The sequence below is a fragment of the Piliocolobus tephrosceles genome, chromosome 14, assembly GCF_002776525.5.
Source record: "Piliocolobus tephrosceles isolate RC106 chromosome 14, ASM277652v3, whole genome shotgun sequence".
Classification (NCBI taxonomy): domain Eukaryota; kingdom Metazoa; phylum Chordata; class Mammalia; order Primates; family Cercopithecidae; genus Piliocolobus; species Piliocolobus tephrosceles.
This window is the reverse complement of record NC_045447.1, coordinates 35,000,066-35,026,010: the sequence shown is the minus strand read 5'-3', so window position 1 is coordinate 35,026,010 and position 25,945 is coordinate 35,000,066. Positions and strand designations below refer to the sequence as shown.

The following is a 25,945-nucleotide window of genomic DNA, read 5'->3' as shown; positions in this document are numbered from 1 at the left end:
AAAAAAAAAAGTTTACTACCACAAGACACATTAATTGAATGTCTTTGTGTGTGACCTGAAAAAAATGAATCATTTTAAGCAACATATGTATTTTAAATTTATAACCTTAGCCCTTCACAGAATCAATGCCACTACATTGATTTCATTGCTGTCATTGCTGTTGTTATTGTTTTATGGTTATAGTTTTTTTTTTTTTTTTGTCTATTGTTTTATGTTGCTCTCAGCAATAAGGTCATTATAAGGAAGAGCAGTATGAAATTAGTGTAGGAAAAGGCTTTAATTATTTTAAGGAACCACAGAATTTTGTTTTTTTCTCTCTGATCACAAGAAGTGTGTAACATATCTAATCTCTGCTTTCATCTTTTCTGCCAGAAAACTCAGAGCCCAATTTGGAATACAACTATAGAAAATACCTGGGCCATTATTTATTTTATTATAATTTTATCAAATTAATTATTTGTGTAAACTACCTCAAACCCTTCACTGAATGACGTGAAGCATAAACAAATAGATATGAATAAATTGTATCATGTTTCACCCACATCCAACCAATTTGATCTCAACTATGTGACACTTTAGTTTCCCTTTTAAGCGTTTGAGTTTCCTCGAACCTGAGAAATGGATGTGTTCTTAGAAAGAGCAAATACTTGAGAGCCTTTGTTAGAAGAGTTTTTAAAATATAAGTAGGGAAGAAATATTAAGTAAAAGGAGAGATTTTCATATCCGATGAAAGAACAATCTAGAATAAAATTATAATCAGTTAACAAAGATATCTTAGCACTTATGTTGTCACTGGAAAAGGAATTATAAGATGAGCCAGCTGAGGGTGCAACCTATCTGTATCCAAGCAAGGAAAAGGAGAGGTAAAGATATAAGGATATCCTGGAATTAGCAAGCTTAGAAGTGAGCTAGCTAATCAATGCACTTAGTTCTCATGATCTTGGCTCTGAAACTTTATATATCTTTCAAGGAAAGTAATGTGTTCCATGAGAGAAAGTAAGAGGACAGTTAGCAAAAGAATTTCTGTAGAAACAATACGTTAACTGAGATTTAAAGGACGAAAAGAGCCACTCAGATGAAGAGGTGGAATGAGGAGAACATTACAGAGAAAACCGTAATAACAGAGGCCTCAAGGTAGAGAAGAACTTAATGTGTTTGAATAACAGAAGAGCGTGGCAGAAGTATAATGAGCAAGACTACAAGAAGTAGATTAAGTTGAAGACCTGGACACAGGGAAGGTTTAAATAGGGCAGTGGTATAATCTAGTTTGCATATTTAAAATAATACTGTGGCTTCCATGTATAAAGTGTGTGTCGTTGATATGGCGAAGGTGGACAGGAGAGGGCAGAGACGGGAGACTGGTGCAGCAAGTCCAAGAAAGAGAGAATGATGGCTTGATTTAAGGTGGTATTTGAAAAGGCGACGATGTGGTATAGATGCTGGATACATTCTGATGATAGAATTGACATGTAATTAGGGCAGAATTGATATAGGTTAAAGTAAAATCTACAAATGATTCTTAGATTTTTAGTGTTAATATAGGGGTGGATTGGGTTAACTTGATAGACAGATTGAGACAATTGTGGGAATAGGATAGAAAAGGTGATAGGTTTTATTTGCTGCATACTAATTTTGACATTCCTTTAAGACATCTAACAGACGTCAAATAGTAGAATAAATAAGTCAGAGGCTTGGATCTGAAGGAAAGGTATGCAGTCTAGAGCCATGGCATATATATAATTTTTAAGTCAGAGGAAGAAGAAAATTCGGGACAGGCTTTCTTACTTCTCTGTGTCTTCTCTTTCTATCTCTTCATTCCCAGGAGCAAGCCAAAGAAAAAAAAATAAAGAAAACTGTGCTCTATCAGTACCTGAGGCTGTGATCGAGTAGATGAAAATTCCACATCACTCAGCTGTCAATTATGCTAATTTCATTGATTCAGTGGAAGATTTGTTTGATACCTAGGTTGTAACCTTAAAACAACTTTATGTCATTGGGCGGTTATTTTTTTGGTTATATTATGTTTTTGTTTTTGTATTTCATTTTCTATTCATTTAAGCAGGGAAAATACCAAGAACCCATAATTCTAATTTTCCTGTCATTGACACCACTGTCTTTGGGCCACCAAAATCCATGTGTCAGGAGTCAGGGGAAAGTAGTCAAAATAATATAATGGAAATCTATAGAAAACAGATGTATATACAGTGTTTAATATTTACTATGTTTGTTCACCCAAGCTTTGCCTACAGCAAATATTGGGGTAGGGGTAGCTAACATGTCTCGATATCCCAGGCATCATATAGACTGGAAAGAGGGATAAGTCTTAAAGAGCTTACTCTGTATTGTAAGTGTACTCTGTATTGTGCGATGTACTCTGTATTGTAAGTGTATTGTGTAGTGTACTTTTGTCATGTACTCTGTATTGTAAGTGTACTCTCTATTGTGCGGTGTACTTGGTATTATAAGTGTACTCTGTATTGTGAGTGTACTCTGTATTGTACAGTGTACTCTGTGTTGTAAGTGTATTCTGTATTGTGTAGTGTACTCTGTATTGTAAGTGTACTCGGTATTGTGTAGTGTACTCTGTATTGTAAATGTACTCTGTATTGTGCGGTATACTCTGTATTGTAAGTGTACTCTGTATTGTGTAGTGTACTTGGTATTGTACATGTACTCGGTGTTGTGTAGTGTACTCTGTATTGTGTAGTGTAGTCTGTATTGTGCAGTGTACTCTGTATTGTAAGTGTACTCTGTATTGTGTAGTGTACTCTGTATTGTAAGTATACTCGGTATTATAAGTGTACTCTGTATTGTAAGTATACTCTATATTGTATAGTGTACTCTATTGCAAGTATACTCTATATTGTGTAGTGTACTCTGTATTTTAAGTGTACTCCATATTGTAAGTGTACTCTGTATTGTATAGTGTACTCTGTATTGCAAGTATACTCTGTATTGTGTAGTGTACTCTGTATTGTGTAGTGTACTCTGTATTGCAAGTACACTCTGTATTGTGTAGTGTACTCTGTATTGTAAGTGTACTCTGTATAGTATAGTGTACTGTAAATGTACTTTGTATTGTAAGTGTAATTGTATTGTACTCTGTATTGTATGGTGTATGGTGCTTTAACTTTTAGAACAGCGTATGTTGTGGTTTTTCATATATGTGTGCATATACTTATACATGTTTTAGTAATACATTTTGTGTATTTATATATGTGTGCATATATATATGAGGCATAATCTGTAGTCTTTTATAAAATAAAATATTTTATACAGTTAAACAGACTTCTCAATTATAACCAGAGTCATTAGAAACAAAAATCCATAACCATTTTACAGCAACCTTAGAAGGATAGAGCACAAAGTGCTTTGAATCTTTTCCCAAGAGATCAAGAGTTTCATCCATGTCTTCAAAAAATATTAAGTAATAATTTACATAAAATTAATTATTGAGGAAAAAATAGAAGAATTTTTAGAAAATTGAGAGAGATCATAAAATCTGATCTATAAACAGGTCCCTGTGCAATTATGTTTAGTACATCACCTGACTATGTGGTTAAAGTGGTCTTTTAATAAAGATGCAACGCAGGAATACAAGCTGATTCTAGGATAATGACTAAGTGTTCAGTGGGGGTGGATGTTAAGTACTCTGGTTTATTGCATTCTGTTTATTGCATTTTGAATACCTCAAAATGACAATTTAATGTAGCTGAAATTATAAGAAATGTATTTTCTGCCAGCTACTTTTTAGTGAAAACCTATGAGATATGACTAGAGATCAGAGGCTAAGTCTTTATTACATTTATAGAAGTAAGAATGAATTTCTAAAAATGAAAGGGCAGCTCCCAGCTGTGGAGAGTTTTATGTTTGTTTTTAACAGACTTTCTACTTCTAAGCCATTACTCCCATGAAAGAGTTCCCTACTGTAGAGCAGACCCTCGAGGCAGATAATTTTAATCATAAACCTAAAAAAAATTGATTTGTTGACATTTTTGAAGGCGTAAATATAGTCTTCATATGACCTTAACCAGGATGAGGAAACCTTGGCCAGTCATGAAATTCTGACTGACTGGAGGGTAAAATCCTTCAGTGGAGTATCAGTCAAAAGAAAAAAAAAAATTCATAGGATGAGGTGATTTTACATTTGTTTTTTAGAAATATAAATCTAAAATATTGTATTTTCTGGCTTTAAAAAGTAAGAACAAGAAACATAAAATCTATTAGCTCTCATTGCTATTGGATGATTCAACCAAAATAATAGTTTATTACTGTTACTGATATTTATGGGAAGATAGGGAAAGAAACAGAGGTAATAAGAGAAAGAAACAGCTGTAATATAAGAAAGATAAATAAAATAAGAGGGTGAACGTAAAGATAGAGGAGAGGACCAACTAAGAAGCAGGGAAGAGAGAAAGAAGGAACCACATGCTTAAAAACACAAAACACGGTCGGGCATGGTGGCTCACACCTCTAATTCCAGCACTTTGGGAGGCTGAGGTGGGCGGATCACAAGGTCAGGAGTTCAAGACCAGCCTGGCCAATATAATGAAACCCTGCCTTTACGAAAAATACAGAAAAGAAAAAGTAGCAGGGCATGGTGGCAGGCACCTGTAATCCCAGCTACTCAGGAGGCTGAGGCAGGAGAATCGCCTGAACCTAGGAGGCGGAGGTTGCAGTGAGTGAGATCGCACCACTGCACTCCAGCCTGGAAGACAATGTGAGACTCTGTCTCAAACACACACACACACACACACACACACACACACACACACAAAACAGTTAGGGGTAGGTTTTTCTGAAGATAACAGAAAAAGCCAAAATAACAATAACTTAAACAAAATAAATCTTTATTTATCCTCCATATAAAATTTTAAGCAACAAGGACACTGCCAGCATGATGGGCCCACAACAACTGGCAAAGCTGGCTCATTCTGTCCTGTTGCCCAGCCCAAGGTAATATGATGCTGAATTCTTGAAGATGGCTGCTCATTTGCTCATCAGTCAAGTCCATGTTCTAACCAATCTTTGGGAGTAAAGGATAAAGAAAAGCACGCCTGGTTCCAATAGTCAAATTTCCCTGAAGTTGCGCACTTAGTCACATGTCCGAACCTAGATGTAAAAGATGCCAATAAATGTTAACATTATCTCAAGTTAAAATTTGGAGTTTCTGATACTAAGTAAAAATTAAAACATGGACATTTCTATATATAATTTGTTCTCCTTGTCACCGAAACCCATCATTTATTCCTTTTTTCTGGAAACATAAAAATTAGTTATTTGTTATAGTTATAACAAAGTAATATCTCCCAATTCCTCTAAACAGTCAGAATTTTTCTGTTTGTATGTTTAATCATTAGAAAACATTTTAATAGTCAAATTTAATTCTCCCATGGAAGTTTGAAAGTTTTCCTTAGATACAGAAAAGAATTTCTGGAGATCTTAAAATTTATTTTGAGAGTACAATAGGATTTCAGTCAATTAACTGTCTGCTCATATTCTTAGTATTGTCTTCCACAATTCAAATTTACAGCTGTAATCTATTGGTGTGATTAGCTAAGGCATCCGAATTTCATGTATTCTTTCAGTAAAGTCAAATTGTTTAATGTAATTAGGTTGTTATTCCTTTGTAGGACACTGCATATTAAAAAAAAAGATAAGTCTCATTTTTATTCTATATGCCCCTATGTAGAATTGAGAAAATAAGGCTATTTCTCTGTGTTGGGAATAACTTCTAAAAATTGTATCAATGAAAAAACTAGTGTAACTTAAAATTAAACTTATGTAGTGTTTACCAGTCTTGAAATGCATGATCAAATTCTAATGAATAGAACGTTGGATGATTTCCAAGGCCAGGTCATAACAGGGAGCATTGTCTAGTAGGCTTTCCCTCTCTCCCAGGCATGAACCTTCGGAGCCCTGAGCTGCCATGTAAGAAGTCTAGCTAGCAATGCCATCATGCTGGAGAGATGATGAGGGAAAACTACATACAGAGTGAGACATTCAAGAAACCCTAGTTGTGGAGTACAGCAGTTCTATGGAGGCTTGACATAACCATCTACTTTTCCAGAAACCCACATTGTCTAAGATGAGATAGTATGTGCCAAAGTTTATTGAATTCGTTGATTCACTACCTATTTCTGCTAATTCACTTGATTAACATCTATTCAATAATGATCTGTAATCCATTCCTGGGAAATTTGAAATGTGAGGTGAAAAACTAAAGACCTGAAGGACACAGGCAGTATATTTATTTTTTCTTTAAAAATAAAAGTATTTCATTCATGGGCTGGGCGCAGTGGCTCACACCTGTAATCTCAGCACTTTGGGAGGCTGAGATGGGAGGATGGCTTAAGGCCAGGAGTCCAAGACCAGCCTGGTCAACATAGTGAGACTCCATCTGAATTTAAAAGACATTAAAAATAAAAAAAGAGAAGTATTTCATTCAATGATCAGTACTTTGTGGCTTTGTGACTTGTACTTACAACAAAGTCCTACTCTCATCTGAAAGAGAAGGAAATATGACATCTAGAGGAGGCAGAAATCCAGTGGAAAAAGATAGTTTCAAAACCCTTTCATGTATACCATCATGTGTTACTTAATAATGGGGATACATTCTGGGAAATGAGTCATTAGGCAACTTTGTCATTGTGTGAACATCATAGAGTGTACTCATGCAAACCCGGATGGTACAGCGTAATACCAACCTACACTACAAGGTGTAGCCTATTGCTCCCAGGCTTTAAATCTATACAGCATGTTACTGTATTGAGTACTGTAGGCAACTATGCCACAATGGTATTTGTGTATCTAAACATAGAAAATTACAATAAAAATATAGTATTATAATTGTATGGAACCACCATCCTATAGGTAGTCTGTCATTGACCAAAACATTCTTATATAGCACATGACTGTATTATTTTATCCAAACTCCAAAGCAGTCCTCTAAGGATTAAAAGAAGGTTTTCTTTACACTCTAGAGATGAAAAACCTGAGATTCAAAAAGGCTAAGTGGGTCCTTGTTCAAATACCATTTCCTTTAAGACCATCATAACTAGGTTAAATCTCACTTTCATGAGTATTTATAACACCATGTGTCTTTCCACTGCAGTTCTTAAAATATTTATAATTTACATTATGTGACTTAAACATTAAACTTGTCTTTTCCGCAAGATCATACACTTTACTAGAGCAGGGGCTGAGTCTTCTTTTGCTCACTCTTGTATATCTAGTTTGTTGTAGGTATTAAGTAATATTTTATGAATTAAGTCATGTTCTCCAATTGATAAAATAATACCCTAAAAGTGCCAAACTATTGATGTGAGTCTGAACCTCCAAATCTCTAGCTCTTCAAAAGGTTTGAAAGGACCTTATTTCAGGGCTGTTTGTGGTAAAAGGTCACGGAATCTCACAAGACTTTTTAAAATGCCTTCCTGCTGAACTAGAATTCAGATTTTTAAATTCAGTCACCAGATGGAGCAAGATAATCACAAACAAATCATAAACGTGGTGACGTGTTTCAAAGAAAGCGTTTTCATTTATTCATTTACTCAATTATTTATGCATTTTTAACAAATACATTTCAGCACCTCCTAAAATGACATTAGGTGCTATAGAGAATAAAATGAAATTCATGTACTCAGGATCTTTATAATCAGTTTTAAGTGACCATAGAATTATATGTCATTTTTTGAAATGAAAGATGACAACAGATGATTAAGTTCCAAAAGCATTGTGCAGGGAATTCATCTATTAGGCATTCATTGAAAACCGAAGTGGTTAGATATAGTTTCATGGAAAAAGACATGCAGAAGCAGGATAAGTCACATACTTACTGTGGAACCTGCAGGCATGATTAGGGCAACTAGTTAGTGTGTGGTAATGCAGTTAGGAGAGGGAATGTGATGACAATAATGAATAAGCAAGCAAAAGCAAGATCATGAAGGCCCTTATGTTCTCATCATCCTGAAGTCTATTGGAAGCTATGGCATAATTTTCCTGTTGGCAAGTCATATGGAAATAATGCAGATTGTCTAGTAGATATCTGCAGATGCCTAGTTCATTGTATGAAGTAATATTTTATGAATGAATTAATTTATACTCTTCATTTGATGAAATAATACCCTAGAATGGGATAGGGCAGGGTGAAAATTGCTTACAGAAGGCAAGGAGATGAGCTATGAGTATTATAGACAATACAGATACAAGATATCAGAACATAGAAGCTACAGTTCTTGTTTATTTAGTGAATACTGTGAAGTGAAGAAGAATGAGTAAGACACAGAAATATAATGTGAGTCCTAGAATTCTTATTCAGAGGTTAGGAAGAAGATGGTACCATTTACTAAGGAAGAAAAAAAGAACTGTAGATTATACAAATTTGTGGGAGAGAATAAATCATTCAGCTCAAGTACATATAAGTAAAGGTGTTAGTGAAAGATGCAATCATAGATATTCATCAGCCAGTTGAAATTTAAAAATAAAATAGAGAAGGTATAAATAGGCACAAAAAAGGATTGATATCAAATGGGACAAAAAGGGAAAAGATACATCATTGAAAGTCAACAGCACATCAGAGGTATTTTGTGACAAAAATTTAAATTAAGTCACATAGGATCAATACATAGTATGAGAACAGAAAGATGAGGAGGGAATCATGGAGAAAACTAACAGAGCTTGAACAGAACTAGAGGAGACTGAGAAGAATTGGTCCAGATACATGACAATAAACTAGTGAGGGTAATGACCCCAAAACGAAGGGAGGACAGAATGTGAAAGAGGAAATAATCAACAGCATCGGGTGCTAATGCTGAACGTTCAAATAATGTAAGGACTGAAAAACGTTGAATGTGGCAGCTAGGATATTACTGGTGACCATCATGAGGTCAGTTTCAGTTAGGTGGCAGAGGCAGAAGGCAGATTTCAGTAAGTTGAAGTGGAACTGGAAGGTGAGGAAACCAGTTCTTCAGTGAGAAGAGATTCCTTTTCAAAAAGCTTGGCTATAGAGACGCTGAGATCTAGGCTAGTGAGGACTGTGTGGCAAAGGAAGGGTCTTTTATTTTAATGTGGAAGAACACAGAATGTATTTTTGGGGGGAATATAAACTGGTAGAAAGAAAATTATTGATTTCACAAGATTCCTAAAGAATTAGGAAGAGATGGGGTCCAAATTTCAGGTAGAGCTACGTATTTCAAATAGAAGACTATAAAATTGAAGCAAAGTTGTTAAATGCGACTCCTAATATCATAAATATCATAAATTTGTAGGTAGTACCAGAGGAAACACCTGCCTGATAATCTCAATATCATCAATAAAATTGAAGGCACAACAGAACGGATTTGACAGTAAGTTAAGCAAGAATGGGAGAAATGGGTCTGTAGAAAAGAAGCACAGCACAGTGGGGAGGGGGAGGAGGTATGAGCAGTGAGAGGGTAGATAGAATGAGGATCTTCTATTTTTGGTGTTGGTAGAGTTGATTCTGTCAATCAGAATGGAGGACACACAAGCATTAAATCTTGGAAGCTCTCTCTGGGCTAGATTTTAACCCTTGCTTATAGCTTGGGGAGAACCAGAGTAGCCCCAGGGGAAAGGCTTGGTTACCTAAGCCGTGGGCATGAGGAAGCCTTAAGATAGCAAATGACAGTTTGTCAATTGCAATTGTAATAATTGATATGGTCATACCTGTATATACTGACAGAATATCAACTGTTAATGTTGGCCAAGGATAACAAAGGAAATCAGGCCTGCAGATTTGGTTATAAGTTGTTTTCTATGCCACTGGGCAAAGGGATACTGGATACAATGGTGGGCAGGGTGGGCCTAGAAAATAGATGTTAGTTTGCAGTACAGTGATTAATTTGAAATCTTTTCTCAAGATTCCCAAAGGACAGTGACAAATTTGTTTTATGACTCATCAAAGTTTATCTCTGGATGGAAGGATGTATTAGTCCATTCTCGCACTGCTATAAAGAAATGTCTGAGACTGGGTAATTTATAAAGAAAAGACGTTTAATTGGCTCATAGTTCTGCAGGATGTATGGGAAGCATTGCAGCTTCTGCTTGTGGGGAGGCATCAGGAAGCTTCCAACCGTGGCAGAAAGCAAAAGGGGAATGAGGAGCTTCACATGGCCGGAGCAGGAGAAAGCGGGGAAGGTGCCACACACTTTTAAATGACCAGATCTCAAGAGAATTCACTCACTAACCCGAGAACAGCGCCAGAGGGGAATCCACCCCCATGATCCAGTTACCTCCCACCAGGCCCCACCTCTAACACTGGGGATTACAACTCAATGTGAGATTCAGACAGGGATGCAGATCCAAACCATATCAAAGGGCTAGGTCAATAAAGTCATAGTTGCAATAGTAACTATGCCTAATAATGGTCCTCATAGTCAAAAGAAATAAACATTGCTTATCTACCCATCCTCAACAACCCATTCCCATAGTCACACCTTAAAGCTTGTCATTACCAATTACAGCATCAGCTCCAATTATTTTTTATGTCTAGCATCCCATTCTAGGAAAAATACGTCTTGACTTTTTAGCAAATTCCTTCGTATACTCCCACTCACAGATTATATTCAACACACTGATGCTACCATTTCTTCAGTGTCTACTCCCTCAATCTGTGTCTACTTTTCTTCTTACTCAGCTTAGATTTCATTCTATGGCCCAGCATTAAAATAACCACTGTGCAAATACACTCATTTCTTTTTACCCTCCTCTGCTCTGAAAGAACTTATATGGTAAAACCTATTAATCACAACCCTCTCCCTACTTCCTCTTTTACTTAAGTAGCTAAACCTACTGGGAGGAAAAAAAAAAAAAAAAAAAAAAAAACACAATCTTGCTAATTTGTCACACTTTAAATTCACATTAGCAAATGCATAGCATATTTTTACAATTGCCAGACAAAGCTACACTTCTCTAATTCATTTACCCCCAACTCTACCATACTACTAACCATTTCACACATTCCCCTCTCTGCTCAATCATTTAAAGCCTCCTTCCCCTTCTCAATTTAAGCTTATGTCATTACTTTTTCCTTCATTGGCAACTCAACATGAGTAGAGCAAACTACAGAGTCAAATTAGTCTTGAAAATGTCTTGAAAGTTAACACATTGGAGACTGACATACCGTCTCTTACATTTAATACAACTAGGCTTTCTTCTAGCATTGAAACTGTTTCTTTAGTTTAGTTATAGATACAGCCTGCATTCGCAGTCCATGTTGTACCAAAAATATCTGTCTTTAAACATTATATGTTCCACAGCAAGTGGTATATGGGAAGTGACTTCACCCGGGGAAAGAGTAGATTCTCCTGTCCCATCTCACTCTCACTCTAAGGCATAAACTCATTGAATAAAATGGTAGGATAAATATTTACCCTACATAAATTTATATTTCTATGTATTTTTAGTCTCTTAGTTGTTGTTGTTGTTGTTGTTGTTGTTGTTGTTGTTGTTGTTGTTTTGAGACGGAGTCTCGCTCTGTCGCCCAGGCTGGAGTGCAGTGGCGCAATCTCGGCTCACTGCAAGCTCCACCTCCCGGGTTCACGACATTCTCTTGCCTCAGCCTCCCGAGTAGCTGGGACTACAGGTACCCGCCAGAACGCCTGGCTAATTTTTTGTGTTTTTAGTAGAGACAGGATTTCACCGTGGTCTCCATCTCCTGACCTCATGATCCGCCCGCCTCGGCCTCCCAAAGTTCTGGGATTACAGGCGTGAGCCACCACACCCAGCCCAGTCTCTTAGTTTTCTGATATGTGACAGTCTGAGCTGCTGAGGGTGACATTATTTTTTATTTTTTAATTTATTTATTTGTTTATTTATTTGTTTGTTTTTTACCACAGAGTCTCAGTCTGTCGCCCAGGTTGGAGTGCAGTGGTGCAATCTCAGCTCACTGGCTCACTGCAACCTCTGCCTCCCGGGTTCAAGTGATTCTCCTGCCTCAGTCCCTCTAGTAGCTGGGATTACAGGTGTGTGTCACCACGCCCAGCTAATTTTTGTATTTTTAGTAGTGACAGGGTTTCACCACGTTGGCCATGCTGGTCTCAAACTCCTGACCTCAGGTGATCCACCTGCCTCGGCCTCCCAAAGTGCTGGGATTACAGGCGTGAGCCACCGTGCCTGGCCAAGTGTGAAATGTTAATACATATTATATAATAGATGTATTATGTGATCCCACTGTAAAACACGATGTGTTTCTTGCTTCTTATTAAATTTAATAGTCCATTTAAAATGCTTAGTACAGTGCCTGGCATACAGTAAACCATAAATGTTAGCTATTAGTAGCAGTCATTTTCGTACAAGTGTTAATATTCAAGAGTTGATGTTACAGCCAAGTAGAGAGGATATAGGCAATGAAGATAAATGGTGGCATAGCATAAGTGCTAAATAACTATTATAGGTGCTCAGAGCAGAGAGAGATCACCATCAGCTGCAACATCAATGATTAGATTTGAAATGTTGTGCATGAAAATACATGAGGTTACAACAAAAAGAAAGCCAGCAGCTGTGAACCAACAGTTCAGATAAAATGCAAGACAAAATTGGAGATAATTTCTAGACTAATTCCAGAAAGATAAACCACAAAATGAAAGGTTATATGCATACACTTTATGGTTTACAAGAAATGTTCATCTTCATTATATAATTTAATTTTCATGAGACTCAGTTGGTAGAAGGGTAGGTGTTTCTATTTTAATTTTACTAATGAAGAAACTGTCCCTTAGAGACTTGTTGACTTTCTTAGACTCCTTCTGCTCAGCAGTAGAACCTGAAGAAGAGCTACATAGTGGTTCTCTGACTCTAAGCCCAGCATTCTAGCCATTGTATTCTTCCTGTTTTGCTTGAAACAATAATTCAAGGAGAATACATGTGCTGTGATAGTAAGTGCCAGGCTTAATATATTGCTTAAAGTACTTTGTTGTGTTGACAAAGTCCATTTAAAAAGAATGAGGAAATCTTTAAAAGTTGTACAACCATCAATACTGTTTGTCCATTAACTAGACACGCTGGTATCATCTTAATTCAAATATTTGTAAGCAGAAAAGAGATGCTCATTTTCATTCACAATGCTTTCCGTACCCCATCTGGCACAAGCAATTTCCTTTTGTTTGCCTTTAAACTGTGTTATAAAGAAATTAATTTTACCCAGAGGGCTTTCACTATAAATCTCACAACTTTCATTCTGGTTAATTTCTCAATTTCATCATCGGTAACAAATTATTCTTGTGGGGGAAATTGTGCTTGTCAGTTTCTCTAGTTTAGCCCATCAGATTTTTTATTAGATCTTGCCATTAACAAAATTATTTGTTTTCTTTCCAAAGTTGTCAACAGCCATTTTAATTATTTTATCATAAGGACACATTTTACACGGGTGTATATTTATTAATTGGAAAATTACCTTTTCAAATTAGTTTATAATGAGAATGATTATGTTTATTGTCATTTAGACAAGTGGTTGATTGAAAAAAGAATCAATTTAACTTAATGTTTGTGATTAATAACTAAAAATATAAATGTGTACCTCATAATTGTTTAACCATACTTCTTGTGGAGTATTCTCTATGATTTTAATAAGTGATTAGAAAAGTCTCCTGATGCATAACCTCAGATTCCTAAAGGTCGCTGGTCTTTGGGAGACAAAAGACAAAAAAATAGAACAATGCTATCACTATTATTAATTCTTTCTTGATTCACTACTGTAAGTTGGGCTAGACTTGTCATCAGTAATATAAAGGTTGACAAGATATAATTCCTGGCTTCAAAGAAGTCATAGTCTAAAAATGTCACGCTTTCAACAGCTACCACTTTTTCACCATTTTTTGCATTATGCAGACTTCCAGGCTTTTTCACAAGAAATATAATCCTATCAACTTTGGAAGACAAATGCATAGTAAGAACAGTGAAATTCACAGAAGTTACTTACCAAAGGTTATAGAGCTACTAAGTAGTAGACTCAGGAATTGAACTTCTCTCTCTCTCTCTCTTTCTCTGTCTCTCTACCCCCCTCCCCGCCTCCCTCCCTCTCCCCTGCTGACACCCCCCCTTCACTCCTACTCCTCACCTTTCTTTCATTACCTTGGCATAAGAGCTATATAGTTAGCAGTTGCTGGACAACCATGCTGTAAAAGGAGGAGAGAGTCACTGCCTCACTTTTCTTGGTCTCTGCCACTCAGAAAGACCTGACCTTGAATATTAGTCAAAGAAAACCCCACACTCACCGAGATCACTATTTCTCTCACATACATGGTCTTTCAAACATCCTGGAGGTGATGCTGTTCACAAATCATGAGGCATTGCTGAGGCATTTGGTCAGCACTTCCAGATAGCATCATGATCTAAGTCTAGAGCCAAGGCTGGTCAAACTCCTATGGCAGTGTCTTCTGAGAAACCACACAGGATATCATGTCCAATCTTTAGTTCAGATAAACAGGCATTTTTGACCTCTAACTCTGCTAAAACCTGAACCCAAAAAGCAGGAATAAATGGAAGATTAAAACAATGTCTGCCCTCAGAAATTCTAAGGAGAAACACATCATAAGCTCATTTTGATGAGGATTAAGAGCAAAATAGAAATTTATTCAGAGATAACATGTAAAAATTATTTTTTTTATTGGAAATGTCCAAAAAGTCAACATTGTCAGATGTACAAGAATGCTCTGTCTGGGTTGATGTGGGATGATGGTGGTAGTATCACAGGTAAGATTGTAATATTTGAACATTTTTTAAAACAATTTATAAAAAGATTTATCAAAATAAAATTAGAGAGGTGTCTTTTAATAGTACATACTGAGGGAGATTAGATTTAAAGCCTGATTTAGTTTAATCAGCTGCAAACTGTGATCCCCAACAATTTACCTACTTCTCTTAGACTCAATTTCTTCATCTAAAAAGAAGGGGTAGTAATGACATCTGCTTTTCATGTGTGTCTGATATTTGAATGAGGTAATGAGGGTTAAGTGCTTAGCACATATTACTGAGAGGCAGAATGTACACATGTAAACAGAATTAGGACTTCTGTATTTAAATTTGCAAAAACACATACAATTTACTTTTGGAGAGTCTGATGTTCTGTAGGATACAGAATATCAGGCTGCTTTGACAATTATTGTAGATGAATATTTCGGTATTTATCTGTAGGAAAGGGAATAGAACATCAGAAGTGCCTGAAGTTTTATAATCCTATGATTGATGGAGTATCAGATATTGATACTTTTTGGTTTTTTTATCATAAAGTTGTTCTGATTTCTTCAAGCTGGAATACTTCACATATGCAAGATAAAACTATGTTTACATAGCCTAGACCAGCATGCTCTTCTTTCCTGAGTGGGTTGTAGTTACTCTGAAATTGCTTGTGTCACTGTGTTAATGTGGGTTTCACAGCAGGGACCATAACTTCTAATTGTGAATTTGTAGCGCCTGACACAGAGCATGTGCTCAATAAGTGCCTGTTGAAGGGAAATTGATAACTTCCATTCATGTAAACATTATACATTTTACTTTTTCAATATATACATTTAGGACCTCATTTTGATTTCTTATCACAACAAAATAAAAATTACTGAGGAAATCACACAGCTGGAGAAATTGATGTAATTAGTGTCACTTTAAATTCATAAACATCATGATCACCGGCCTGTAGCAGGTATTCACTAGCACCCTGTAATCCTACTGTATTTCTCCAAGTAGCTTATTTTTCTGTTTTCTACTCAGCTGCTTTTTACTGCGTTTTGTGCACTGCCCCCCGACACCACCACCACCACCATTGTATTGGGATGATGTTGCCTCACAGTTCACAGATAAAGCAGAAGCCATTGTTTTGGAGTTCTTCTTCCCATCACCAAATCAACAAACCTATCTGACTCTGCACTCATCTCCTTCTGCCCTTTAAATTCAATGGAGGAGGCATCTCCCTCCCAATATTCAGCAAAGGTGATTCCTTTCCACATCCATGTCCTTTTGCCATTCACCTTTTGAAGGGCTTTGCTGCCTGATTATTCTACCTCTCTTGTGCATCACCAATCTCTCCATCTATACTAAATTATTCCCACTAGCATGCAGCTGCTGTTTACCATCGTCCATCTGGCAGCAATGTTTCCTGCCTTCCTCTTGCTCTGTTCCCTTTCTGGACCAAACTTCTTACAAGAGTTGCCACATCATGCTGTCTACACTCCTCCTAGCTGTTCACTCTTCAGATTCATTGCAGTTTCTCTTCCACCCTCACCATCTCTAAGTAACTGTTCTAGTTAAAGTCTCCAATGACCCCCATGTTTTCTGGTCTCACTGAACCCTCAACAGTTCACCATTCCTTCATGAAATTCTCTTCTTTCTTGCCATCTACAATACCACTTTATTTTAACCTTCCTCCTATCTGCGTACTCCTTTAAAATAAATTCTGAATATGAGCACTTATTACCATCCCCACTGCTGCTTCCCTACTTCAAAGCATAATCATTTCTTTTCAAAATTTTTGCAATTGGCTTCTAACTAGTATTACTACTCTACTCATTATTCTTACCTGTTAACAGTCTTTTCCCTACTCATCAGCATTAAAAATCCTCATAGCTTTCTGCCTCACTCAATTAAAAATCCAGAGTGATTACCAGGACCCATAAGGCTATATCCAACCTGGCCTCTGGTTACCTGTCTGACGTTGTTACCTTTTACCGTATTCCCCATTCCTTGGGCTCCAGACTTACTAGTCTCGTTGCTGTTCCTGCAGGTTCCAGGAACCTTCCCATAAGGGCATTTATATCTCCTGTTTCTCAGACGAGAACATTCTTTGCCTGGATATTGGTAGGCTTATTTCCTTCAGTTCTTTGTTCAAATATCACCTTATCACAAAAGACTTTTCTCCTTACCCCAAAATATTTTTCTTTCACAGCTTTTATAAAAATATGCCATGATATACATATATTGTTTATTGTCATTCCCTATACTAGCATATAAGCTCCAGGAGAGTGGAGACTTGGTCTGTTTTCTTTACTGCTGATTCCTCAGCTCTTGGAACAGTCTGATACTTAGTAATTATTTATTAAATAAATGGTAAATTGAATTTTTTGTTTACTTGCATACTTTTACTGGGTTATAAACCCCACGACAGCCTATCAAAAAACTATATAGCTAATTAAATTATCACAGAGGCTACTGAAAATTTTCAATATACTTACTTGGTACTTCCACTCAATTTTCTTAACAGAACTAAACTCATTATGTCAAAACTAAACTCGTTATTCTGCCCATCAGACTATGTCTTCCTGACATTACTATTTCCATTAATGCAGGGTGATCCTCTCAGTCATACAAATTTAGATATTTAAGCCTCTTTTTACCTTTTATGCTCCTCCTTTATTGCTGTATTTGCATCAACAGATGCCACATTTTTAATTATTACTTCTGTAAGGACATTTTGCCTCTTTGTTTCCATTCCCACTGCCCCACACTAGTTTAGACTTTTTGGCTTGAATCTGTCTTAATCATCTCTAATTCTTCTCCTGGTCTTCACTTCTGCATGTTTTTGATCATGTTATTAACTAATTAATCACTCTAAATCATAACTGTCATACTCAAATCCTTAATTGTCTATCCATTACCAGTTCAGCTGCAGGGAGCATATAATTTATTATCCATATGAGTACATTTTTCAGAATAAAAAGGACACTATTATTCATTACATTGGGACGACACATAGGAACTGGAATTGTCCAAGCAAATCAAAAAGCATGGTCATTTTAACTCCACAATGACTGTTGATTGCTTACTCAACAATCATTCCTCCCTTCTTTCTGAAAAAAATGAGGATTTACTCCTCCTAAAAATGATTTAGTGACATAAATTGAATTTTCTTAGCCAACATGGACATTGCATTCCTTTTGTCAGCAAGTGATTTAGGAAGGAGCACATAATCTAATTCTAGCCTCTGAAAAGTGAGAGGTAGTTTGTTTCGGGAAAAGAGGTTCCTGAAAAAAGATTATGGATACATTTCTTATCCTTATTCGGGTTGACGTCTTGTCTGCATGTAATCCCTGAAGCTTCAGTAACCAGTTCGTGATCATGAGGTGAACTAGCAGAAGACAAAGCTGACATCCTAGCCTATCTGAGAGAAAAATGAAGATAACTTGGCTCTTTAATTATATTATTGAAATACTGAATTAACCAAAACTGTGGGTAACTTGCCTCTAAACGTAGGATACTCTTCTGCTAGTGTGAGATATTTTCCTTATTGTTTAAATGAATTAAAGTGGAGTTTTCATTACTTGCTGCAGAAAGCATTCCATTTGATGCAAGCTAAACATCTGTCTGCCTCTTTCTTACTCTCGCTCTCTCTCTCTCTCTTTCTGGCTTTCAGTATTCTTTACCTGCAGCTTCTTCTTCCTTCTTATCTAAAACCTGTTTCAGTACACTCTACTTTTTAGGGGAAAACCAGAATCTATTTTTAATATACTTTAATTTTTATAATGTCTTTATACAGGTTGCCCCTCATTTCAGAAATACTTTCTGTTCATTTTCTGAAAGCTAAAACACTTCAGACCTACCCATCTCAGATATTATCTCCTCATGAAAGTTTACTGATTCTTGAAATGAATCTTATCCTTGTGTCTTTTAAACCTATATTGCAATAAATTCACATTTATCTCATTACACTGATTTAACCACATCCTACTGTTTTATGCACAATGCTAAATCTTCTACCTATTTATTCTCTTCTCAGTATGCTTTAAATATCTGACATAGAATTTTGCATATTGAGTAAATAGTTATTAAAATTGATATTTTGAAAAAATTTCACAATGTACAGTTATTAGTGAGTTAACTAGTAATACTGTTTGCTATAATTTGCAAGGTGCCACACTAAGAAAAGTATGTCCCTGTCCTCAACTTAGTATTTTAAAACATAGAAGAGGGAAAAAATAAGTATCTAATAATTAACATATTTTTGGTTGGCAAACAGATGCTATAAATAATACATCTTTTACATGCATCTGCCCTAGGTAACTAGTTTGCCAAAGTAATTTTATTGTCAGTGCACTTCTACAATATATATTGAACACTTTGAAGAGATAAATGGAAGCCTGACATATAGGATGCCAAATTCAAAACTTCATTCTTTACTGAATTAAAAAGAATAGAGGGGAAAGACAGAAATATGATCAGTTTATGGTTATACTTCTTACTCAGATGAAATGCCTTTGTGCTAGCATGTTAATATTTCAATCAGACTTGAAAATCTATTCCTGTTCCAGTTCCTTTATTTTAAATAACTGAATTTACCAGGAGAGACAAAGGCAGAGAGAGTCAGGAAAGGACTTACATTGATGGAGTGGTTAATATATGTCCAGGCACCATACTAAGAACTTTATATATGTCATCTTATTTTATCCTTAGTATAATCCCCCAATGTAGATATTTTTATCTCCAGTTTACTAACAAGAAATCAGATGCATGGAATAGTGTCCACCAATGTAGTTAGCAAACGACAGAGCCAAGATGTGAACCCACGTAATCGATTAAATAAACCCAGGTCACCTTCACCATATATGTAAATATCTTAATATTTTTGCTTAAAGGTCAAAAGCTATGTTTAGTAATAGAGAATTTTCAGGATGTAAATTAAGGAATTCACAACTTAGTAGATGAGGCAAATACTTGTGAATAATAAAATATAAAGAAAAATTCAGTAAAACCATAAAGAGTTCAGAAATGAAATACTAAAATGTCTGAATTTAGATTTGGGCTATGAATAGGTTATGTACAAAGTGAGTGCAGAAAGCACAAGCAAGAGAGTGCAGAGAGGGAGACAGGGAAAGGCAAGATACCAATAAACAGTGCATTAATAAATAGAAACGTCCAGGGGCAACTGATGCTTAATTCTGCTAGGAGCTTCTGAGGAGTTATGTGGAATGCACTTTAAAATTGCTCCACCTGGGGATTGAGAAGCTGAGATATTTATCTATTCACTTACATCTTTCATTGTTTGAGGGTTATCTCTGGGGTCTGTTATATCCTCAGCACATCAGGGCTTCCCTGCACTACAAGCACTGCACTAGGGAAAGTCCTCAGGCAGAGGAGCAGAGACAAAAGCCCTTGCGCTGAAAAATTATCAGACCACACATACACATGCATGACAGCTGTCCACGGCTCAGAAGGGAAACAGGATGAGCAACAACACAGTCAGCTTTGCATGGGAATGTAAGGGAGTTTAAGGAGTGTTGAGGGAATCAGGGCAGGAATCACAGAGGAGATAACATTTGGGTGGGTACAAGTGAACTCAACAAGGTTTGGCAACAGGTAAGGAATAAGAGGCAGGAAGTGGAATTGAGTTTTGCTCAACTTCAGCCCACCCTGACCACCCAATTTAAAATGGCAACACTTTCTTCCCACCGTCCCTCACCACAATCCTTTTTTTTTTTTTTTTGGAGACAGAGTCTCGCTCTGTCGCTCAGGCTGGAGTGCAGTGGTGCGATCTTGGCTCACTGAAACCTCCATCTCCCGGGTTCTAGCGATTCTCGTACCTCAGCCTCGGCAGTAGCTAGGACTGCAGGCACACACATCATGCCTGGATAATTTTTGTACTTTTAGTAGAGATGGGGTTTTGCCATGTTGGCCACGCTGGTCTCAAACTCCTGACCTCAAGTGATCTGCCTGCCTCAGCCTCCCAAAGTGCTGGGATTACAGGCATGAGCCACCACACCCAACCCCTCACCACAATTTGATCCCCCTACTTACATCATCTACTTGTCTTCCATTGCAAATTTTGTTCACTGATATATCCTAAGTACCTAGAAGAGTGTCAGACACTTCAAAGTTGTTTGATAAACATTTGTTGAACAAAATAATGAACTTGAGCATTAAGCTCTTCAGTTAGTAGATGGCTGTCTATGAGTATAATGAAGATGAAGAATCTAAAAAGAGAAGGAAGCATGAGAAAGAAAATGAATGAATGCAGTTTGGTGCCCAGTTGAATCCACTGGATCCCTATGAGACATCAGTCATGTTTCTGCACACTGGAAAAGAAAGAAGGGCAAGGAATCTATGTTTTGTTGGCACTTTGTTTTTGCTGTTTAACTTTATATGCAGCATCATGCATTTGGTACATTTTCAAGGATCTTTTTTCTCAGTAAATCATCTATGTTTATAGTATTAATATACCCTGGCGGACATAATAATCTCACATTTTTCTGGCATCATCTATCCTCAAGGGCCTCTAAGCTTTTGTGCTGAAAAGTTATTTTTCTTATGGTTTTGCATTTACTTCTTTAAACTGAGAGCATCTGTCATAGGAGCTGATTCTGCTTGGCAGCTCCCACTCACTCAATAGTGCCCTTAACATCACTACCAGACTCAGAAATCTGCTTTCTTTGTGTCTTATTTTTCTGAGCTAAACTGTCACATGATTCTCCTCTGATCATATACGCTGGGTGGAACTATGAGATACAAAGTCTTCAAAAGTGGACTCTGTGCTTTGACTTTGTGTCATAGGCAGTCTTAAAAGCAATATTATCCTGTAGCTAGTACTGGCACTTATGCTAGTTCTTGGAAGATCAGACATACATTAGAAACGCTCATGTGATAGCCAATGACTGTTTCTGATATTTAGGTTTACATCTGCTTCTACCCAATAAGATGAAATTCGCTCGTATAGATTACAATAATTTGGAAATTTTCTTAATTATGTTGATGTTTACCTTTGTACTAATGATAAAGAAATGGTTTGTTAGGCAAATTAATAGAGCAAAACCATTGTGAACAGTATGCTTAAAGTTTGTAACTAATTCAAAGAAGAAATTACTTTCAGGCAATCTCAAGTAATTTAAAAGCATCATTTGCATATAAATACATGGGATGATAGGTTAATTACAATTGTTTTTATATATTCATTGAACCTATTTCCCAAAAGCATTCTCTTAAACCACATTTTCATATTATCTAGTTTCCTTGAAAGTAAAACAAGGAGGGGCTTTTTAACTTTTAAGTTGAGAGGTACATGTGCAGGCTTGTTACATAGGTAAACTTGTGTCATGGGAGTTTGTTGTATAGATTATTTTGCCATCCAGGTATTAAACCTGGTAGATTTGACACTAATTCTGCTTCCACCCAATGAATGAGGTTTGCCAGCAGTGTGTTCATCAGTCATGAAGCAACATCATCAGATCACAAAGTCAAAAGCCCAATTAAAAGTCTCAACATTTAAAAATTCCAGATTTTATAGAGTTGTTTAAAAAAAAAAAAAAAAGCGAGTGAGCACTGAAGGAATATTATTTTAGCCAGGCATTGCAGTCCTTTCATGGGCTACAGTGCATTGAGAGGGAGCCATCTCCATGTTCTAGACTTGGGCAAAGCAAGGCTCTAAAGGGACCCCATGCCCTTAGGTGGTAGAGGGCCAAGCATATAAAAAATTGGCACTTTTTGATGAATTTCTCCAAGTGTCTCATTTTCTGATCACTGATGTTTACATTGCTTATTTCACATTGCAAACTCTAGCATCTTTTTATCTTAATAATAAATGTTAAAATGTACCTGTTTTGAACACTCAGTGACTCTGTTCCTTCTCCAATTACGATTCTGCCTCTACTTCAGCCAGGAGTCCTCCATATTGTTTGAAGGAAGAACTTGAAAAACATCTTTAGTGTTTTCCCTAGTAATCAATGTGTTGCTCTTAGTTTTTGTTAACTTTATGGCTAAAACTACATATAACATGACCCTTTGATACACAGATCCGTGAATGAGCTTGCTACTAAGAACAGTTATTTATATCAGTTTTTCTTTCCTTACAAACCCAATACTGATGGAAAATTGCAAGACATAATGAAAACAATTATTGACTGGTACATTGGGATAGAATTAAAGAAATGGGAATTGGTTAGGCTTGCATAGGGCTGATCAGCATGTGCTATACAATGAGCAAGGCAATTCAGCTGTTTATGCTTGGCATAACTCAATTTTGTGTTGTTACCCCCACCTTTAAACAGCCCAGAGACTTTCTGGTTCTGTTTCTCCAGAAACATTTCTTGTCTTCTGCAGGGATGTGGGTGGAGATTGGGTACCTGAAAGATGGCAGTTTGGTTGACAACCTGGAGTAATAACTTCTCTTCATATAGATTTTCAAACCACTTTATTTTCACTTACTTCATTGACTTTATCCTGTTTGATCTTTTATGGTATCTGATGTTTCTAATTCTTCGGGCCTTTACAAGATGCTATGGAGGAAAAAAAAAAAAAAAAAGCTGCTTGCATTTTACAGTATCTCTCTCTACAAGCCCTTAGATTTAAATTTCATCATTCTGATAAATCAGATACTATTGTGCCACCCATTTCCATGTCCTAATATTTTAGTTTAAAGCTGTGGACATCTAGAGTATGTGTTTAGAGTGTGTGTTTAGAGTATGTGTCTTGTTCTTCTTGTTTGTGTGTGATTCTCCCTAGAAAAGGGAATTGAAACCTGAAGCTGAGCTTTGTTTTTTAATAATACCTGAAGTTAATGAAAATAAGAATGAGGAGAATGCCATTCCGGGAAGGAAGAGCAATATGGTTTTAATAGTTAGTAAAAGTATATGTGTGATAGATAGAATAACATCTCACCCAAAGATACCAATATTCCTAATCCCCAGAACCTGTGAATATATTACTTTATATGGCAAAAGGGACTTTACAGATATGATCAAACTGAGGATCTTCAGATAGTAAAATTATCCTGCATTAGCCAGGTAGGCACGATATAATCTCAAGTGTCATTATAATGGGAAAAGGGAGGCAGGAGGGGTATTAGAGAAAGAAAGAACCAGAGGCAGAGGGCAGAGAGGAGCAAGACTCCTTGCCACACTGCTGGCTTTAAAGATGAAGGAATGGCCCACAAGTCAAGGAATACAGGGGGCTTCTAGAAACTGGAAAAGTCAAGGAACTGAATTCTCCTCTAGAGCTTCCAGAAGCAATGCAATCCTGACAAACCATTAATAACTTCTGACCACCAGAATTGTACGAGAGTAAGTATTTGTTGTTTTGAGCTCCTAAGTTTGTGGTAATTCTTCACAGAAATAATAGGAAATTACGGTACTATATAGAGAGAATATAGGGGGAAAGGGTGAATAAATAATGAAGTGAAAGACAGTGAAGTGTCTGGTAAGCCAAGTTAAGGAATGTAAATTTTATCCTGAGTGACAGTAATGACCATTTCAAGATTTTAAGCATAAGGATTTTACAGTTAGTTGTTTTTTTCGTTTGTTCGTTTTTACTTTATGACAACCACTCTCACAATAATTTGGATGGCAGATAAATTGGAAGGGCCAAAACCAGAAGTTGGTAAATCAGTTGGGAGACTCTCTATAATCTAGTCAAGAAATGCTATGTTCACAGGAAGATACAGAAGACCCGAACAGAATGATAGCAAGTAATGATATTGAATCAGTAATAAAAAGTCTGCCAACAAAATCTAGGATTCCATGGCTTTACTGATTAATTCTACCAAACTTTTAAAGAAGAACTAACATCAGTTCTTCTCAACATATTCCAAGCAATTAAAGAGAATGGAATTTTTCACAATTCATTTTACAAGGCCAGCATTACTCTGATACCAAAACCAGAGAATGACACAACAGCAATAACAACAACAATTACAGGTCAATATGTCTGATGAACATAGTTGCAAAACTCTTCAATAAAATACTAGGAAACTGAATCCAACAACACACCAAAAAGATTACGTTACATGATAAAGTGGGACTTATCCCAGGAATGAAAAAATGGTTCAACATATTCAAATCAATAAATGTGATATACCACATCTCACAGAATGAAAAAACAAAAACATAAGATCACTCAATAGATACAGTAAATGCATTTGATAAAACTTAACATATCTTCATGATTAAAAACTCCCAGCAATTAAATATAGAAGGAACATACCTCCACACAATAAAGGTCATATATGACAGACTCACAGCAAACATCCTGCTAAATGGGGAAAAGATAAAAGCCTTTCCTCTAAAAACTGGAACAAGACAAGTATGCTCGCTTTCACCACTCTTATTCAACATATACTGTAAGTTCTAGCCAGAGTGATTAGGCAAGAGAAAGCAATGAAGGGTATCCAAACTGGAAAAGAGGAAGTCAAACCGTCCCTCTTCACAGATGACACAATTTTATGTATAGAAAAACCTAAAGATTTCACCAGAAAACTCTTAGAACTGATGAAGGAATTTAGTAAAATTTCAGGATACAAAATTAACATACAAAAACCAATAGTGGTCCTGTGCACCAATAATTAACTAACTGAAAAAGAAATTTAAAAAGCCATCTCATTTACAATAGCTACAAAAAATACCTAATCAAGGAGGTAAAAAATCTCTACAAAGAAAACTATAAAACACTGATTTAAAAATTGAAGAGAACACACACACACACAAAAAAAAAAAATGAAAAGACATCTCATGTTCATGGAGTGAATTAATTAATTAATTAATTAATTAATTAATTAATTAATTATTTTTTTGAGATGGAGTCTTGCTCTGTCGCCAGGCTGGAGTGCAGCAGCGCAATCTCAGCTCATTGAAACCTCTGCCTCCTGGGTTCAAGTGATTCCCCTGCCTCAGCCTCCCGAGTAGCTGGGACTACAGGTGCCTTTCACCACTCCCAGCTAATTTTTTTGTATTTTAGTATAGAGGGGGTTTCACCATTTTGGCCAGGATGGTCTCAATCTCCTGACCTCGTGATCTGCCCGCCTTGGCATCCCAAAGTACTGGGATTACAGGCATGAGCCACGGCACCTGGATGTGAATTAATATTTTTTAAATGACCATACTAGCCAAAGCAATCTAGATATTCAGTGCAATCACTGTGAAAATACCAGTGACATTCTTCACAGAAATAGAAAGAAAAATACTAAAATTTGCATGTAACCACAAAGACTATGAATAGTCAAAGAAATTATGAGCAAAAAATA

General features: G+C 36.4%; 1 long non-coding RNA gene across 1 annotated transcript; it reads right to left on the bottom strand.

Annotated features, from left to right (window-relative positions):
• Positions 1–4,864: 4,864 nt before the first annotated feature.
• LOC111534898 lies at positions 4,865–24,959 on the bottom strand. The gene is made up of 4 exons (XR_002729243.2): positions 24,910–24,959; positions 23,137–23,207; positions 14,232–14,472; positions 4,865–5,112 (listed from the first exon to the last, which is right to left on the bottom strand). It is a non-coding gene; the product is annotated as an uncharacterized LOC111534898 (long non-coding RNA).
• Between the last annotated feature and the right edge of the window lie 986 nt (positions 24,960–25,945).